Below are 20,519 nucleotides of genomic sequence, written 5' to 3'. Positions count from 1 at the left end.
GATTCGATCTTCATCTCATTTACCTCTACTGTTTTAGTCAGGAGGTTGGCCATCACCTTAAGCACAACTTGCTGTCTCAAACTTCACTTCATTGCCACTGACAGCAACTCACATCCCTTTCTGCCACTCAGGTCTCTCCTCCATGCTTCAGCTGAGCATTTCTGCTTCTTCCTCCACAACATTTGCCAAATCTACTCCCCAGTCTGTGTATTAACAGTGCACTGTGTTAATGAGATATACTAGCTGTCACGGTGTCAGTGTCATGTTGTCAGTTAAATGGTGATGTAGAAAACATAATATATGGAAAGATGGTAATAGCCAAATGCAGTAACACAGATCCCAAAAGTTTTCTGTGGTACCCATGGAGGAAAACAGCTTGCCCAGTGCTGAATGCACCCGTTCAAAAGGATGTGATTCGTTAATTAACTTACATCTGTAAGAAACATTCATATTTTTACAGAGTTAGAGCCTACACTATGCTGCTTATATCATAAACCTGGATGTTCACAGCAATATTTATATGGAATGTATCACTGAAACAGATCCTGAATTTCAGCTGGAGTTTGGGAGTCCATAATTTTTCAAGGATTTGTCATATGAACCTGCTGACAACTTTAGCTGTTATTCTTCTTCAGCATCCCTCAGCAAAATCCACATGGAATTTCCTGGGGTGATATGCATCACACACCTCTCTCTGCTTAAGATTGAATTCTGTGGCAGGCACTACAGATGTAGGTTTCTTAAGCTAATGGCAAAAGAATTCATATACTATTCACAGTCTGAAGCCCAAAAGCATATAGGTCTAAAAAAGTGCTTCTTTACCGTGAAAAGAAAGTTTCATGTTCCAAAATTGCTCCAGTCCTGGATAAAGCTAAATGTTTTTTCCAGCCATTTCACTTGTCCCTTTATTTAGTTATTTATGTGTTTTTTCCTTCCTGTGCTCCTGTCTCTCTCCAGAACTGAGCTCAATGATACTTTGCTCATTTTAAAAAAGTGAACGATCTCTTTTGCTGGCATATGATGACCAAGTGGGCAATTTCACTAGAACTCAAATCTCAGGTCAGTCTTGAATGTAATATGTTTGGATTATTATTAACAGCACGCTCGGATTCACCAAAAGTGGGAGTGCAAAGAGGAAAAGGGTCTCATGACCTTCAAACGGATCCCAGCATGTCCATACTCATCACCCTCTGTGGCCCCCAGTTACACAATAACGTGTCCTGCAGCAGCATCGGGTGGAAAATGAATTTTCCAAACTTCTCAGAACATCAAATAAGTTTATGTTCAGATTCCTGATTTGAACAAAGATTCAAGGAGCTCTTATTTTATCTGAACTTTTTTCACCCAGCCTTGAAATAACACTGTTTTCTGTTTTGCTTGAGAAGGAAAAAATTCTTAGCATGCATGTGACTCAGAAGAAAACCTGTTTGTTTTCTGCAATAAGTAAACGATGAATCATTGGTGGTTTACCACATTTATTTCACTGCACATGACATGTGTTGTGCAGTTAAATTTGGTAAGTCTTACTACCTCAAGGCCTGATTCTGCAGCCTTTGCTTGTGCTGGTGCCTGTAGAGAAGTCATCTGCAGAGAAGAAGTCCGAGTGAAGTACTAGGGAGCCAAAGCCAACGGGTTCATTCCTATGCCATAGGGCAGGGAAGCTGAATTTGTCCCCCCCAGGAAGAACAGCTTTCAATTAACAGCACAATCCGACAGCTTCAAGAAAGAAACAGCTGGAAATCAGAGTATATTTCAGAAACTGGAATAAGCTAACATCCCTGTGCTCCTCCCAAAGGGAGAGGAGACTGAGAACAAATAGACTGAGAAAGCCTATACGTTTCAGGACGCAGTAATCCAGTTGTAATTAGCTGGTCTCAGCGAGGCTCTCCGGCCATCCTTCAGCGTGGTGACTGCACAGGGTTACCCTGGATCACCGTAAGCCACCTATTCCTCCTTCTGGGGTCACACCTGCGGCCGTTAACTTTAGATGCTTCCTCCTCATTGTAAGAACGGCTGTTTAAAGTGCTCGTACTTTGATATACTGTAGGGAACAGGCCTATATTGGCAAAAGATGGACCAGATGACTTCATAGGCCCTTTCTATCACGGATTCCTGCAATCTCTTCTCTGTATTTTCCTGTTAACCCTGTCGGTGTCCAGCTGCGTGATACAAGTAGCAGCTCACAAAGCAGTCAGTAGTACAGGCTTGACACTTACACAGTATATACCAGAAAATCTCAGAGCCTTTTCTTTCCTAACTAATGAAAACTAAAATAAAAGAGTAGTCTGTTTGGAAAAAAAAATGCCATTTGTGTTTTGATATACTGACAGATATTAAAAACTTCCAGCAGGCAGGAATCCTGGCATGCAGGTTTGGTGAATGACTCATGTTGTACTCCAGCAGTGGACAAATGAAGTTGGATGAACAAAGAATCAAACCATGTTGTGATTCATCCCTTGAAATGAAACTCAGGGCATTCAGGAGAATGCAGTCTAGCTATTTTCTGCACTTTGTACTTCTTTGGTGAACTAGTGAGGCTTAAACCATCAAAAGAACAGCTTTGATAATTCTGATGCTATATTTACCTAGAAAGGAAACTTCATCAGAAACATTCTTGTAGACAGGTCAGGGTCAGAATCTGTGCTGTGGGGTGTTTAACCTAACGAAATTGATGACTTTTGGATTCAGCCATTGCTTCAGTAATGAGAATGATGAAGCTGATGAAGGACAAACTGAGTAGAACATTTTTTCAAGCAAACTGATAGATGAAAAAGAGATTTTATACTGTTAAAATAATGATAATAAAGAGGATGAAAATCATTGGTATCTGGTTGCTAATCATTATGCCATATGCTAGTGAACCTTCAGAGTTTATATATTTGCTTCAAAATGTTTTACCTGGATAAATGTATTTAAAGGTTTAATGTAAAAGATTTAGTGCCCTACAAATCTTCACAGCAGCTGACAGCTTCCTTGCCGTTCGAAGAGATGAGCTTGGAAGATGGAAAATAAAGGTGTCCCTAAGGAGGGCAGATGGGGTGAGAATGATGAGGGAAAGGGATTTATCATGAGATGATTTGAGCTGAGATTTAGAGTGAAAATTACCAAACAAGATAGGGACTTACAGATGTCACTTCTACAAACCAGGACAATCAATAAGGACTTAAACAGCAGATTCCAGCAAGGAAGAAGGAAAACTGATGTTTTGGCTACAGAAAAGCGCTCTGGAATTTAACTTGCTTTACCATGCATACAAACGTAGTTCGTTTGGGAAACGTGTGAGGGGCTGGATGGGAGGAGGTAAGGAACTGAAACGCTCGGAGAAACCTGAAAAAGTGTGAGTGCAAGCTCTGTGTCTTTCAGAAAAATTCATCCGAAGAGGAGCTGAAACACAAAACACTCCTCAGACCACTTTCTGATCTTTCCTTAGGGCTGTATTTTGGGCTCAGAGAACATCTCCATATATGCTAGCAATCAAGTAGTCACAGCTATAGTGCTGGTTTCTCTCATGGTTAATCTCCTCCCTTACCCCCAGCTCTAGCCCTACAGTGAAGTCATCGTGCTAAACCTCTGACAGCCCAGTAACTTCCATAGCAACAGAGCATGACATCCTAAACACAAGATTAGGTGCTTAAGCAGAGCCTGCCTAGAAGAGGAAATCAAGTTGTGAGGGCGAAGGCTGTCAGTGGACACACACGACACACCTGCCTGCCCCGCTCCGGTGAGGGAAGAGCAAAGCCGTGGTAGTAAAAGCTGGAGAACTGCGAGCCAAGCTGGTGATTCGGTTTGTGGCACTCCAGGGAGGCACTGCCGGAGCCCTGTTATCCTTCACCACTGAAGGCAGTTTTTGTCTGGCTTCCTTCTGCCAAAGCGCTGCATACTTGAGCTGTCTGTGCTGTCCCTCGGTAGGGTAGGCTTGAGCACTGACAAAAACAGCACCACGACTAAGCAGGACTATAATGCTTCCTGTACTCGATGCACTTCAGCCAAATTCATGGTTCATTGTAATCTAAGATGGTCATACAGTAATTTAGACCCCCTTGAACTCACATTCCCTTATGCACTTAGATTTCCTGAAGATAAAGCCCTGTTGACATGGGAAAATTTTACCAGTTATGTAGACAAAGTTAAGCTGGTGTAACCACACCCTGCATATCTTTGAGCATGTGGAGACTCCTTCGGGTGTAAAAGTGACCTCTTCAGTTTAGCCTATACCTCTTCTTGTGCTAAACCAGAAAATTCACCTTGATATTATATTAAAGGAGTACCCCTGCTGCCTGAATATAGAGACTTTTACTGAGTTGGTAAAGTTAGGAGCCCAGATGCCCCGGAAAGTCTCTGGGAGGAGGTGGGTACATCTGGAAGGTGACTGAAAGTTTCAAAGTTATGAGCCTAGCCGCTGTTGCCAAACTGGCGTGCTCTGAATTTATCACCATTGTTTACTACAGATTGCCTTTTTCATCGGCCATGTAATTAGTTTCTCTAGGCTAATTTAAACAGAAAATAGGTGGCTTGTCAAATAGGTAGTCCATCTTTTCTAACTTGAACTAGCTAAATGTTAGTATCAGCTTAGTCTTAGCTGGTTCAGGAAGCTTTTTGTAGTCGCATAGAGAGACCAATTCCCAAGAGGACAATCAGTGCTGTTGTGAGGGTAGATTTTCTTAGGGGGAGCTGAAAGCATATTCTTGACACGAAGGATCCCTGTCCAGTATTATGTCTTTTCACAAGGAGGGGAGGTCAACTACTGAAAGAATAAAATCTGCCAGAATTTTTAAAATATGGACAAAAATATGTATTCTCTTTTGGCTGAACTCTTGGAAATCCTTGATGTTTTTTGGCTAAGAAGTTTCAAAAGAATATTTTGTTAAAGGCAGCTCAAAATTCAGTCTGAAGCAGCTTAAGTGGTTAAAGTTTAATAATTTTCTGAGCTACTGAAAACACTTGTAGTGAGGAAATTGCTGGACAGACTTAATGACAATTGGTACTATTGATGGTTGATAATGTAAATTCTCATGGCTGGATAGAAATGATTTCTGTGGTTTATAGACACGGAAACTCTTATTGTGCAGATACAGCTCTAATCCTCCTGGAATCCCTGAGTTTCTGGCCTCTGTCATACCTTGTGATAGTCTTGGTAAATAGTTCACTGATTAGTAGTGTTTTTGTTGGACCTGATTTCATGGATTGCTTTCCTTTTCTTGTACTACATAGGCAGCTCAGTGGGAGTCTCCAGCTTAATTAGTTTTCCTATCTTGATCAGAAATCAAGGTTAGATCCAGTTAGCCTAACTTAGACATCTAACTTGTTCCTATATTTTATGAATCTGATGAAGCAGCTCTCCTAAAGTAACTGTGCCACTTGCTGTTGTAGTCAACAGAAGAGGACAGGTGACTTTGAAGGTTTCCAGAAGAGAGTCTAAGTGGTCAGACCCTTTCTCTCCGCAGCCCTTCAAAGACACCTGTGTTTCTCCTTCTGCCTGTATAGGGAATTTAAGAACTTAACTCAGTGTCACTAGGTGCCTCAGTGAGGGCTTGAATGAAGCCAATACAATTCTGTTTCAGATTTATGGAGCTTAACACTGTATGGATGCATATATATGCAGATATATATACTCATATATATTTTAAGTATGCCTTTATCCAAGTTGGCATGCTTCTTTTGAGATCTTTTTATTTATAAATATCAAAAGTTTATATGGAAATCTGCCAGGTAACAGCGGTTTTGTATTTCTGATTTCCATTTTGACACAGTTCACAAATGCTATGCCTCCCAGAAACACTAGCTCTCTTACCTCTTATTAAGTTCACCGATCTGGCCTCGCTGTGTCTGGTTTGCATTCTTTTTTAGCCATCAGAAATTTACTGCCAAAAAGTAGCACATTTCAAACTGCACAAGTTACAGAAGCAACACTAGATGATTCATTGGTTGAGCTTTAACTCGAGTACTCAGCAAGAAACTACCATGCACGGATCTTTGTGGTAAGGGCAGCAGATGCAATGTTTTCCTTTTGTGCGCAATTACTTATTGTAAATTGTAGCTTTCAAGTCTTGACTGCACTGTAAAGAGGTGTGTCTCCACCATTGTCCATGTACGGTAAAGATGTACTGTAAAATCCACACTTTATATTTAAACCACCCCTTTTGCCTGCCAGTGAACAGAAGCCAAGAAAAATAGTTGTGAATATTTCATAAAGCCAAACGTTTTGTGCACAACTTTTTCTGAAATTAAACTGCTACCTAAACTGGGTAGCAAATATTAGTTCTAGCCAGCTATGGAAGAAAAACGAACTTGATTTCATCTTTTAAGCTCACCACAACACTTTAAATGGTTCCTTCTGTCATTTGGAATGGAAAAAAAACTTTTTAAGCTAGCATATATTTATTTCGAAGCACTGAAAAATCAAAACTTATGAAAAAATAAAGAGACGCTGTTCACAAAACATAAACACACAGTATATATTTCAAATGTTTTCCTGTTGAGACCCAAAACCTGAATCCCTCTGGCTAATTTTGGTAATTAAATATCCCATGACATTCTTCATCTGATAGTGTCAGACTTGTGTATTCTGGCAGAAACCTAAATGTTGAACTCTTCCTAGTGTAAGAAGACACATTTCAAACTTCATTTTGGTTTCTAATTTATCCAAGCGCTAGTTATGTGTTTGGTTTTAAAGCATATAAATGGACCCATTGAAACTGATGTTCTGTGAGAGTTACACACCAGACAAATGACCAGATCTGACTGCGGCTGTGCGACTTGACAGAAGCTAATGGTATTGCTGAGATATAACTGAGGGCAGAATTTGGCCCTGGTCCCGTGCTTGTCATAACTTACCATACTAAGCTGAATGTTAAAGGTTTTGTACAAGGAACTCCATGCAGAGCTCTGATGATTAATGGGATCTGGATGCAGAAATTCCTGTGGGCTACAACTGAAAATTCATTCCTCTATTTTGATGGCTGTTCATTTTAATATAGGACTTTGATTCCACATTGTGCCGACAACTGTGGAATAGTCTGGCTACTCATATTTATCACTTTGAACTTCTGGAGGCTTGTGAAACTCTTATGGAAGGTAGGCATTGTGCACTGCATGCAAGTCCAAAGTACTCAGAAGCTTAAAGCTGCTGTTTACTCCTTCCCTTGAATTTTGACAAGTCCTGAGAGATGTTGTTTAAGCTTCTGTAGAGAGTATTGGTAAATTTGAAAGGAAGGTAACAAAGGATAATTCTGTTTATATATGTACCAGTACAGCTGTGGCAGACAATTAATAACATTTTCCTTTGGTAACATACACAAAAACATGATCGTGATCCATTATATTGGGAAAGGTAAACCCCAGCTAGTTCTGTTTCTCGTATGGGATGTTTTACTAAAGAAAGCATGGCATTATCCCGATGGGACATTTGAATCTATTCCAGACATTATGAGCTGCTAATTTGCTGTCAGAACAACCCCAAAGGCTTTCCCTTCAGATTGGGCTGGCAGCAACAAGACTGTGAGCTGGAAAACTTAATGAGATGAAGGCCATTTTTAGCTGCCTTTTTTCCCCCATCTTTTACCTGTAAAATATTTCTTCTAAAATTCTGAGGGGTATTTCTCCAGTGCAGGTCACTCTTGGTATAAAGAAGATCTGAGTATTGCTTTACCTGCCCTATGCAGTGGTCCACCTGAGTTGGCAGAGAGTTGATACCAAGAAATTTAGTCTTTGATCCTTGAACTCTGTGATTGCATTCATAATTCCACTGGTGAACCAACTACATGTGGACATTTAGCACTCTGTGTGTGAAGGGGAGGGAAGGGTGGCACACTGGGTACGGTGTGATTGCAGCTGCTTGGAGATGGCACTGTTTGCACGGCACAGACGTCACCTGCATGTTTTGCTCCAGCCGTGTTTTTTCTAGACAGTGGGGTGCATTGCAAAGATAATACCTCGCGTCCTTGTGGAGCAGGAAGAAAGTGCTGCAGAGCATTTCTTCTGGTCGCCTCCATTTCCTGCTACTGCAGAGAAAATAAGGAGAAATGAATCCTTCCTTCAGGAAAGTGAATGTGGGTGAGAAGGTTCTCCTCTTCCTATAAAATCCAGAGCTTGTCAATACCAGAAGAGAAGCAAAGTTGCAAAACATGTTGGCAGGAGTGCAACCCAAGTGAAAAATCAGTAGAGGACTGCCAGCTGAATTGCACCCTTTAACTTTGTGAGCCAGTTTCTGTTCTCATAGGGTGCAAATCTGGACCAGCTCTCCTGACTCCAGTGAAGTATTTCAGGATTTATATCTTCTGAGTGGAGCTGAATTTGGTCCTCTCTTGTGCAGACTGGAGTTATCCTGTCACTCCTCAAACTCCAGTATTTTTAGCAGCAGTTGTCACATTTAATCAAACACAAAATTTAGCAGGATGAAGTGAGAAAAGTGCATGGTTCAGGAGATTTAAAGCCAAAATTCCAAACATTTTATCCAATCTCTATACTGACAGATAAGTAAAGAAGTTTGTATACGTATATATGTATTTAAGAGTTATTTACTGGTACTTCTATGCAGTTACCAACATTCCATTTCTGAAATCTCTAGCAGACCCCTCCTATCCTGAGACTAGTTCATTAAAAAAAAAAACACCCAGAAGACCAAACCCTCAACAATGAAACGTTATGTTTAAAGTGAACCATTTACAATGTTAATTCAAAGACTAACCACATTCATTTAGCAAGAGAGCAGAGACAATATTATGTAATATATTTTCCAATGCAAATTCCAAGTCATAAATGCTCACAAGTTTTCAAAAAAATCTAGGGCCCAAGAGCTGATCATATAAATTAGCTGATAAAAGAGTTAGAAAAAGATATAACAACAGTATTTCATAAGCAGAACCATGTGTACACATAGTGAAACAAATTTGGTTCAGTAGGCTATTCCTTATTGTCTGTTCACTACTGATTATTCACTCATCTTTATCTTTTAATTCACCATATCTAATCTTTTCAATTCATCATCAACTATGGAGATTGGCTGACATATGTTTGTCTAGTCCAATCTGGCATGAGACAATATCACAGCTGGAGGTATTTTATGGAAAAAATGACCCATCCAGAGTGTATTGTCAGTTATTCAAATGACAGAAAGTTGGTAGTCTTGAAGGACTGATTTTCAGGCACTGGTGTATTCTTTTTCCATGGTTTTAAGGAGAAGTCTTGGAGTAAAGCAGGAGGTACCAAAGAGGTGAATTAATTGAGAACCCTGGATTCTCAGGGAACATCTTGAAAAAAAGCATTAACTACAGTCTCCTGTACTCAATAATTTACTGCGGTACTATTTGGAAATTTATCTTTAGAGTGTGGTTACTGTTATGAGACTGATTTGTTGAGAAGAAATTTTAAGTCTGTGTTGCAAAGAGCAGCAAAGGAGTGCCAGGCGAGACCATGATCTCGTAATCCAGTTGTTCTTTGTGAAAAAGCTGAAGTTTTGCTGTTCCTAAGGCAAAAGGCAAATATCTGTGAAAGGAGACTGAAAGTGAGACTGGCCTTGAGGTTTCAAATTAATAGTTAATTTTTTAAGAACTAATTGTAGTTGGAGACACTCAGGAAGGCAAACTTCAAAGTTGTGCCTAATTTTTTCTTGGAGTATTTCAAAGAAGATCTCAAGGTTTCCAGTTACTTCTTATGCATCTTTCTAAAATGGCTGTATATGTGCAGTTGCAGCTTTTCTGTGCATACCACCCCCACCCTTACGTGGTCCCGCTGGTATTTCTAACTGAGGTTGCACAGCCTGACTCACTCCACACATGTTAAAAGGAGTCATGCTGCCGATTTCAGTGGCTTTTCAAGAAGCCTTGAGGAACCAAATGAATTCTGCCTTTTCTCCATTTCATTTGATACTGGTGCTTGAGTGGCAGAAATGTAGAACAAGATAGTCCATTTGGCTGCATATTTTCTAAGTTTAAATGAGGTGGGCGAGAATGCTTTAGCATGTGTTTGAATATCGACAACTTGCAAACAGGCAGTCTCTGTGGGGAAAAAGCAAAAGGAAAAGATTTTGCTGTAAAATTTTACCTGATAGTTAATTTTTTTTATCCTTTAAACATCATGGAAAGAATAAAAGTTTACTGGTAGGAGTGGGGTGAGGGACTGCCACAGCAGTACCTTGTTTCCACTGTAAATCTAATACGGGAGAAAAAAGCATGGAGAAGGGTGAGTAAAACATGGCACGTGTATTTAGAGAAATGCAGGATGTAAGAAAAATAACTCCCAAGAGGATTTATTTGGCTATGTGTCAGGCTGGGGAGTATTTCTCTGCCTGAAGCAGGCCAGATCACTGTGAGAAGAACAGGGGCTGACTTGACAGTCCCAGTGACAACGCGCTTGGCGGAGGAGCAGAAGGAGCTTTGCCATCCTTGTGCCCCTTTTCCACACCAAGCAACAAGCCACCAGCCTCCAGGGAAGCCTTGTACCATCTCGGGGTGAATTCCGTGATCCAGGGTGCTGATGATGGGGAGGCTGTGCTTTCCCGTTCCTTCACTCGGTACTCGTCCGGGTTTCTGCTATGAACACGCACAGAAGTTTCCACGAAGCACATCCACGTGTGGTTTCCCTTCCTTCCCACGTGCCTCTCGCACCTCCCTCTCCCCAGGACGCACATCGTAGCCTCTCTCTTAAGGGTGGCTGACCTGGCCCAAGTCCTCTCCCACCTGAAACTAGTTTCTCATCGCAGCCCTGGCGGACAGTCCCCTCCCTATTTTCTCCTCTCACCTCCCACCTGGACACCACGGTTTTGGCCCACTGCAGGGACCTGCGTCCTGGGGGTTTGTTCCCTCTCTGCCCTCTCCCTCACGCCCACTGGTTTTCCAAAGCACACTCCTGTGGTGTCTTTGGCTGTCACTGGCTGTCCTAGAGCTGCCAGCCATTTTACTAGCCTTAAGGGTACCTTCGCAAACATATACCCATCCCACTGGATACTCCTCCTGGAGCAGTAGCAATTCTAACTGTACTTTGCAGGAGGTGCCTTTCGAATCCCATCTCACTGGGATCTCCACGGAGACCCTGCTGCTTTCCTGGCCCATCTTCCTACAGCATTTCTAACAAGATCACTGTTAATATATCGGGTAATTTATTTTCCTTCTGTATTTCAAGTTGTCTTCCCCCCATATATCACTCATAGACAAGTCTGTCAGATCTCTTTGGATGTCCTGTTATCTGAGATCAGTGTTGTACAGCATGGCCTGTAATGCATGAAATCAGAGCAAGCTGTATGCTTATGCCGTGTGGCATGGCTAATCATTCTCAAATGCTATCATCAGTTATCTTGGAGAAGTTAAAAAAACAGAAAAAGACTCAAGCAGCCTGTAGCTGATTTAATCTTTAAAATCAGGAGAGACTTTGCAGTGATTAAAGAGCCATTTCCTGACTACATATTGATATGAGTTGCTTCCAAGTCAAATATGAGGGAGACTGACAGGCTTTCAGTCTTGGTCTGATTGGCAGGTCCCAGCCCCATGAACAGTGATCTCTTTCCTGCTCTTGTTTAAAGACGTTCTGGGGTGGTCTGTGTTTAATACATAGCCATCTCAAGTAATGGCCCTGGTATTTTCTATTGTAATTGACAAAATTGCACACTTTAATTTTCAGCATCCATAAGGACAGGTGGAAAGTTTTATTCAGAAACTGAAGGCTTCGTGTTGTTTTGCAATAGCTTCCAGAAGCCGGTCACTTTGGGAGCAATTCTGTGTTCTGAGAAATGCCAGAAAAAAATGTGTGCTGAATAATTTCTCCAATATTACCGCAGAGCACCGAGTCCTTTTTAACATAAATCAGTAAGGCAAAGCATTGCAAGCATGAACAGCAACGGTGTTGTGGGACACTGATCTTTGCACCTTTAGAACCCCTTGATCAGCGCAGGGGTTACAGCATGGGGAGGATGATCGGGAAAAGGGGGTTTGGTCCAAGTATTTCTGCTGGGCTATTGGATGGTCATGGCTTTGTCATTTCACCCCTCCAAGGATGAAGTTTCTTCATCTGTGAAATGGAGACTATGATAGCAACCTCCTTCATAAAGGATTTTGGGATCTTCTTCAAGTTTATGAAAGATATCTTGCAACATGGTGCCCAAAGTAACTGGAAATGAGACTCTGTGATTCAGCACTCTCTTCCAGTTCTGCATTCCTGAGGATGTAGAAAGGTCTGTGTGAACTCAGTGTTTTTATTAAGGACGGCCTGGATTATGAGTTTACAATAGATAATCATGTACAAATGGTCTTCCATTTTTAGATTCCCCTCCCTTCAGAGGCTGCCTCACTGCACTGACATAGTTTTCCTCATAACTTCACTGTGACTTTAGGCAGAGACAGAGTACTTGCAGCACTGGGAGACTTAGTGCTGAAACCTCCTCGGTTGCAACTGTTCACGCAGTCCTGTGCTTTCCTCAGAAATCAAGTCACTCCTACTCCCATTCCTGTATCCCATATCCTTTCCCTTTGGAGATCCCAAGCCTATCCTAACAAATCACTAATTCACAAAAATATCCAGCATACTCAGGCAAAACAGTGTTAGAGATTTAGTCTGGTTTTTTTTTCTCTCCGATCTTGTCCAGATCTGATACCGGAGACAAAAAACAATTTTGCTCCCCGGGTCATCCTCTTTCAGTTATTTACATTTTGTTTTATTGCTAACAGCTATTCAGTTCAAATAAAAATAAATACTTCTCCAACCTCAAATGCGAGTAGTTTGTGTGTGGTTTTTTTATATGAAAGGTAGCTAATGGTTATAATCCCAGGCAAACAAAAGTTTTCTGCAAAGAACTAAAAATGTACAAAGACATGAAAGAGAAACGGGTTGAGGGATTCAGGAAGAAAAAAAGGGCTTCAGGGAGTCATTGTGCTATTTGCAAAGCAAAATTGCCGTTTCTGTAAACGATTATTTAATTGTTGATATGAATTTAGCCTGGTGATAAAATTTTTTCCTGGCTCTGACAGACATTCTCTAGTGGAAAGAAATAAATCTGGTGAGTTTGAATTATGCACAATTGGATCACTGATTTACTCTAACTTCAACATCAGTTGGATGTCATTGTACTTTCTGTTATACTTCTATATATGAAAATACAACTTGAAAAGTATTAAAACTGATTAAATGTGACATCTCTCAACATAACGCTAACATAAAAGGCAATTCCAAACTGTGGGACACACATCTTGAGTGCCTTGCTATTCTCATGGAGGCTGGAAAATGCACTTTTGTCTCAGAAAAGGTCTTTTGCGACCTACCAGTAATGAAAGTATGTCGCAAACTGTGATTTGTCTGAGTGTAGGCCAAAACCTGAAACATACTCAGCAGACAAAAGTAATCAGAGTTATCATACCGGAAGAAGTTAACGCTGAGCTTTTTTATATGTTTGTGGAAATACCAAATTCTAAAAGTTATTAATAGGCCAAATGCAGAAGACCAACCTTTGGTTGAATAATATGGGTGTACAGACCAGAACGCCTGTGCATTTAAGAAGCAGCAGTGAAGTGCTGAGTGCCTCTGAACTCCAGCATGCAAGTTGGAGACAGAGGCTAAATCTTTTATTAGAATATTGAAGTATTTAAATAGGAAGTATTGTTCACATTCAGCTGGGAGAAGTAGAGCCACGGAGGTGTTAGTTTACTCAGACCAGAGTTGTGACGCACTGAGCATGAAGGTAAGGAGCACATTCCCGGCTTGCCTGGAGCCTGAGGCAGAAATCCCTCTGGTTTCAGTGGGATAGGACTTCTCCCTGATCTTCCTTTACTTTCCTCTTCTCCGTCCTAGCCATTAAGGATTTCTTCCTCATTTGGTTCAGCAGATGTTGCTTGCCTTATGCAAGAAGATGTTGTCTTAAAAAAATTTCAGAGGAAAGTTCAGCCTGTGGCTTGTTACTGCCATTATTTATTTTGAACGAGGTCCAAGATTATAAGGCACATGGACAATCAGGCCATGGATAAAATGATTAGGATAGGGCTGACTCAGACCTGTTAGTCTGGCAAGGACTCAGCAGTATATATTCCAGAAAGTGAACTCCCTAGGAGTAATTTGCCTTATCAGAAGCTTTTATAATTCTGTATGAGATGATAGTGGATGGAAATAATCCTGCTTGATTTAAGGATGTAATTTTTTTCCCATTTTTTGTACCTCCAGAGGTGAGAACTGTAGTCGTAGCTATACATAATGCTTTTATTTCTATCCTATCTTATACTTACGTCCTACACTTCTTTTGCTAGAGGATCTGAATCAACAATTCACATTTATCTAACTGCGTGAGCCTAGGAAGAAATCTGTCACCGCTGTTCTGAATTCCTCCACATGATGATGTGTGAAAAGATGTAACAATTTGATTTCCTTAGCTAGTTGTCTTTAAATTCTTTTCAGTTCTTTTCCATTTGACTTTTGGTTCAGGAAAAGAGATAAACTGAAGTTAAATTCTGTAAGAATAAACTGAATTTACCTGCATGAGCTGAGCACATAATATATGCAGAAATATTAACCTGGTAAAGAACAGCTCCTTTTTTTTAAGGATTCATTTCAACATGTTAATGGAAGCTGGACACAGTGTGCAAATAAATAAATAGGTATCAAAACAACTTAATTTATGTTTATGCTGTTAACTATTTCCTTTCAACATTGAAAGGGAATTTCTAAGTTATGAAAAGTTAGGAAGAGAAACTGAAAAACAATTAGGGCTGAATAGGGCTACTTTATTACCTATGTCTACACTCTCTGGGCTGCATCCAGGAATTAAATTATTTGTGTGGGGTTTTTTTGTAGACGTTTCTCCAACATGCTATATCACAGTAAAAAAACAAAACAAAAAAAAGGCAACAAAAAACTACCACGCTTTGTCTCCAGAAGGATTTAACACAGAGATAGCTATCGCAAAGGGAAAACAATAATAAAGCATTTATTTAATTTATTAGTACATTCAGTTTTGCCTTGAGTTGCTCATAAAAAATGTGTTCCAGGAGTGTTTTGCCTAAAAACAACTTCTAAAGAGGAAAGTTTCTAAAAAATCAGTGTGATGGAAATAGACTTTGTGTCACTTCAATGATGAGAACATTTAATCACATTTTTAACAGGCATTTTTGCTGAAACTGTTTCGAAGCAACTATCTATTTTCTTATTCTAAGAATAAAATTCTCCTCAAGCCTACAAAAATAATTTTAAAGATTGCAGAATATTAAAAAATGTGTCTATTAACTATTCAGTGAATGCAAAATTTCAATATTTAGAAAAAGAAATTAGAAAAATAGTCTTAAATCTGCATGGGAAAAGGAGTTTATCTTTAAATTGCAAAAGAACACAAACATAAACGAGTTTATCCTTAACTTTCAAAAGAATACAAACATAAATTCTGAGTTTTTTATGAAATTACTATCCGATTCGTAAGTATCTGCAACACTCTTTTTTAATAGGGAAAATTAACTTCAACAGTAGAAAAAAAGCCCTTTCTTGATAATTTAATGTGCACTGAACGAATAAAGTATAAAGAAGCATGTGGCTCCCATACAGCCTCACCAGAATAGTGTGGTTAAAGAAGTAGAGCCATATTCTCTCTTTCTTTGCCCTGAGGACTTTTCTACTCAAAACCAGACGGGCATTAGAAAAGAAGCACTTGAGCAAAAAGGGTGTATGAGTTTCAAGGAGTGCTCTGCAAGAGGAAAGGTCTGCTCACGGAGGGAAATCATGTCCCCCTGTGTCCTGGGCAGAGAAGGCAGTGGACGGTGGGGAACCACCGCTCTGGGCATCCCTCAGCCCGTCCTGCAGAGCCCCCTCCTCTGAGCCGGCAGTGCTCCATCCAGCACGCTCGCACTGCCTCTAGTCTCACCGAAAAGCAACGCAACGAACTTTCTGCTGTGAAAGAGCTCCAATATGGAAAAAGGAAAGTGGCAGAGAACGGCTTCGGCAAGTTAGAGCTGAAAGCAGAGGAGTCAAAAGGATTTGGGGGCTCTTTCCAGTTTTACTGCTTGACAATAGGGACATTTTAGTGTACTTGAGAATTCATATTGCTGCATAAGGAGTTAAAGCCTCTGTCTTAAGGCAGACCCAGCACAACCTTGAGCACATGCTTGAACATGAAATAAAAAGAATGAATGGGGAGAGGCTGAGGCAGCTGGGACTGTTCAGTCTGGAGAAGAGCAGGCTCGGGGGGATCTTATCAATGTGTATAAATACCTGACAGGGTCAATAATGAGAGGTGTAGCCAGTTCTCAGCAGTGCCCAGTGAGGGGATGAGAGACCATGAACTGAAATACAAGAAACTCTGCTTAAACAGAAGAAAATACTTTTTTACTCTGAGGGTGGTCAAACACTGGAACAGTTGCCCGGCATGACTGTGGAGTTTCCATCCTTGGAGAAATTCAAAGGACATCTGGCCATGGCTCTGGGCAACCTGATCTATTTGACCTTGCTTTGAGCAGGGAGATTGGACTACGTGATCTCCACAGGTCCCTTCCAAACACAGCCGTTCTGTGATTCTGTGATTCTGTGAAATAGTGGACGACTGTGCTTCAGTGGAAATCCCCCGAAAACTTCCACTAAGAAAAGAACACCAGCAGAGAGGCACCCTGAAGTGTGAGCTTCCTCACCTTCAGAGATGTTCCTCAGACCACCCCTCAAGGTGGGCCCGTGCTATACTTCACAAGTAAGTCATTATCAAACTTTGCTTTTTCAAAAATCAGTCTACAAATGAGCTTTGCCACAGTCACTTATCTTCCTCTTTTTGCCCCTTCACAGTTTGACAGTCAAAGCTTTACTTGGCAGCTAACAGTCTTTGGCAAACACTATTTTATCTACAACATGGCCCACAGACTGCTTGTCTTGCAGACATGTGAAATTCATCTTTAAAACAGGTATCCAAGTGAACCAGAGACCTGCAGTGAGCATTGTGTTAGGGGTCTTCACACCTGCTTATCCCCTTACTAACCTTAAGCCCTTCCATTTGTTTGCAGGGTTGAAGCCCTACTGCAACTCCTGCTCTTTCCCTCCTTTCCAATTCTTAACTCACAGAAAGCTGTTTACAAGGTCAGAATAAAAGCAGAAGTTCAGAAGGTTTTCATGTTGCTGAAGCGAGCTACCACTTAGCTGAAGTGAACTGTAATTTTTCTTCCAGTGTGACAGTGACAAATGGTGTTTAAAACATTAAAAGTGCTTTGTAGTAGGTTATTCGGAATGCAAGTTTAGTGCTGATTGACTTGATTTTCCTTGGGTTGCATTGTATCTACAGTAAGTGCTTCAGGAGAACATTTATCTCTTCGCTGCCACACAGGAGCAGTCAATCTAAATAAAGCCTGTGAATGCAGATTGATCCTAAGAATGAGGATCTTTTGCAATGTCAATTTGTCTGTGAGAATACCAAGAAAACTCTTGACAAAAATGAAAGAGCAAATTGCATTTGCTCAGTAAACAAATATTTAAGGTATTATTACCTGCATTCTTCAGGTTTTCCTTTCCTTGGGCTAGGCACCTTTCTCTCAGGTACGTACCTCAACTCTTTCTCTTCTGTTCTCTATTATTTACACTTAGGAAGCTTGAAGGGAGAAGAAAGATTGCTTTTACCTAGTTTCACTGCACTGTTAACAATCTGCAATGAGTACGTAATCATATGCCGTGCTGCTGAGGGAAATATTCAGAGCTCTTCAAAGCAAAGGCACCTAATTACCCATGTACCGACTACAGGACTTACTGCCCCATACTGATTTATCCATGGGTCTCAAAGCTGTGCTGGAAAGACCACCTCTGAGGGGTGAAATGGAGGTTCAGCCTTTCTGACTGTTCCTACTTAGCCCCACAGCCAGGACAGCTAATGAATGCCAAATGTGGTGTTGTGGAATTAGTCTACCAGGATCTAGCTGAAGATTGCCAATTTGTCTCACATAGGCCAGCAAGTAGCCAGATAACAATCTTAGGTAGTAACTTTTGGGTAAAATACTGGCCACTTCAAAGGCAGTAAGATTTGTGGCCGTTGACACTGGGACTGTGATTCCTCCCCTGGTTGCAGATGACTAGTTCAGATCTTAGCCGCCTGTTGATGGATTTAAACTATCTCCGAGTCACCTAGACTTTGCCTCTCCTTGCGTTCACTCCCCTCACCTTGCTCCTGTAGTTTGTCTTCAGCTTTGGTCACCAACCACAAGGTTTACATATAAAAAGCACTAATCTCTTTCCTATCTTTCCCGTTCTCAGTGAAAGCTGTTTTTACTCAAGCTGTTGTTGGTGCTCTGGATGACATTGTGCAGCACACGAGGAGAGCTGGGGGGGAGCGCAGCGGGGAGCCTGGGCTGTTGCAGAGGTTAAGAAAACAGCTTCCAAGGAGCACCCAGCCTCCGCCTTCCTTTCGTCTTCTCTCTCATTTTGTGTGCATGTATGTGTGGAAGCATGTGTGTACTTGGGGAACATTATTCTTTTCCATTCTCCTGCTAAGCCTTTTACGTGTGTCCTCGGGCAGATGTGTTACAGCACTCTGAAGGTTTTGTTGTTGTTTTTGAAGGTTTTGGTGTGTTTTGTTTGTTTTTTTTTTCTAAACACAAATTCCATGCTTGCAGGTTCCTTCACATATAAATTAACACTATCTGAAATAGGAGGCTCTATGAAGTTTAAATTACTCTATCACTCATGAGGAACTATGTTGTTAGTGTTACTGTTCTCCATTTCATTTAAAAAGTGAGGAAAACACAATTCAAATGTCTGCAGAGTCAGCCTAATAAAAATGATAGATTAGATGTCAAACCACTCCACTCCCACCCAGCCCCTCCTTTCTCCAATCTTCCCTTCTGGTGTTCGAAAAGAAGTCATACAATAGCTTCCTTGCTGCTGTTGGCTTTTGGAAATAGCCAGCTGATCCTGATAGCTCAGGGATTAGTCTATTTTGCTTGCATTCAGTGGGCAACGCTGTGTAAAAACCTGCCCTGCCTAGCTCTTTATGCTTCACTGGAGTTTACCAGCCCACCTTGGCTGCAGATTAGATCTGAGATTAACCTCTGTGTTCTACCAGCCGTCTGAACAGCACAGTGGTTCACAAACCCAGAGCTCGCAGGATGTTCCTCTAATTATGTGAAGATGGTTTTGCAGAATAAGCTGATAAAAGGAATCCAAGATGGAGATCTTGCAGGCTGGTATTTTGCACTAGTAATCAGATCAGGTCCAAGTTGAATACTGGTGGTATTTTACAGGCACCCTCAGAATACAGAAATAATCACAAATACTATAAAAGGAAATCATCTGAACACTTGAAAGAAATATCAGTGGAGTTAATGGTTCTAACTATATTGTATATTAAAATTAATAGGTCAAGCGTCTGCCTCAAGAGTTACTCAGGGCTGGTAGATGGCACTGCGGAACACTTCCAGGCAGTAGGACTGGATTTTCTATACATTTCAAGTGTCGGAAGGCACCCTGGCATGGCTTGGGCTGGGGCCAGACAGCACCCTGCACGCAGCACGGAATTCCTGGGAACAGTTTGGGAGCTTGCACAAGCCTTTCCCAACAAACAGTTTGGATATGACCACCCTATTTAAGAGGGTAAAAGAGCTTAGTAATATAGATGCAGGGTGTACCCTGCCAGCTGGCTGCAGCACCAGAGAAGACACTGGGCACATTTAATTTATTAATATAGACATAGCCAGAGAGGCCCAGAGGAATTTTGCCATGAGCTTGAAAGGAACCAGAATTTGGCCAGTGTTGTGCAAGCATCACTTCCAATCTGTAGCTCTCAAAGCACTTTACTAAAGGGACTAAGAGCTACTCTCAGTTTACAGGGGGAGAGTTAGATTTGGAGAGGTTGAATGGCTTGAAAAGATCACAGATTTAATCTGTGGCAAAGAAAGGAAGACATTCCTGTATCAGCTTAACTTCAGGTCTTATTATCAGACTCACTCTAAGATTTCACCTTGATGTGAAACCTTCAGTTTCATGGCTGAGCTTCAGTATGTCACCAGCAATCAGGCTGTTCTTCCTCCTTTCTATGCTTATGACCCAGCCTGTTTACTGTCTTATCTTTTCAAGCTTAAAATCTTTCTGAATTTAAATGTGGGAGAACACCCTTTTCCTGTATATTGGCCAAATTGTTAGCATGTTATACCATCTGTTTGTATTTTCTTTATGTGTGAACCTGCTGTAAAAATTATCTTAGTGAAATTTGGAAGAACCTACTATTGCTGTTATTTAGTAAGCCAAAGAAATAAGAGAGACACATCATCAAAATTGAAGTTGTCATCCCTGTATTTTTTAACACTGAAAGCCTTTTTTTTTTTTTTTTTTGATTCTGTGCTGCATTTTTTACTTTATTTTAAATGTAAAATAGGCACCAGCAGTCCAGCTTTCCTGACTTATATCTTATTCTTTAGCCAAAAGACATCTCCCCCTCACTATATATCTTTCCTCTTGGGACACTTCTGATCCCAGCTGCCATGATGGTTTGGAAATGCTGAGTCAGTATCCTTGTACTTTTCAATTGCCACTGTCTTTACTGGCTTCTCTTTTTATTGTTGGGTGGAGTCCATCCCTAACAAAATCAATCTCCCTCT

Source organism: Accipiter gentilis, chromosome 16 (genome assembly GCF_929443795.1).
Source record: "Accipiter gentilis chromosome 16, bAccGen1.1, whole genome shotgun sequence".
Classification (NCBI taxonomy): Eukaryota; Metazoa; Chordata; class Aves; order Accipitriformes; family Accipitridae; genus Astur; species Astur gentilis.
Note: the sequence above shows the minus strand (reverse complement) of the source record.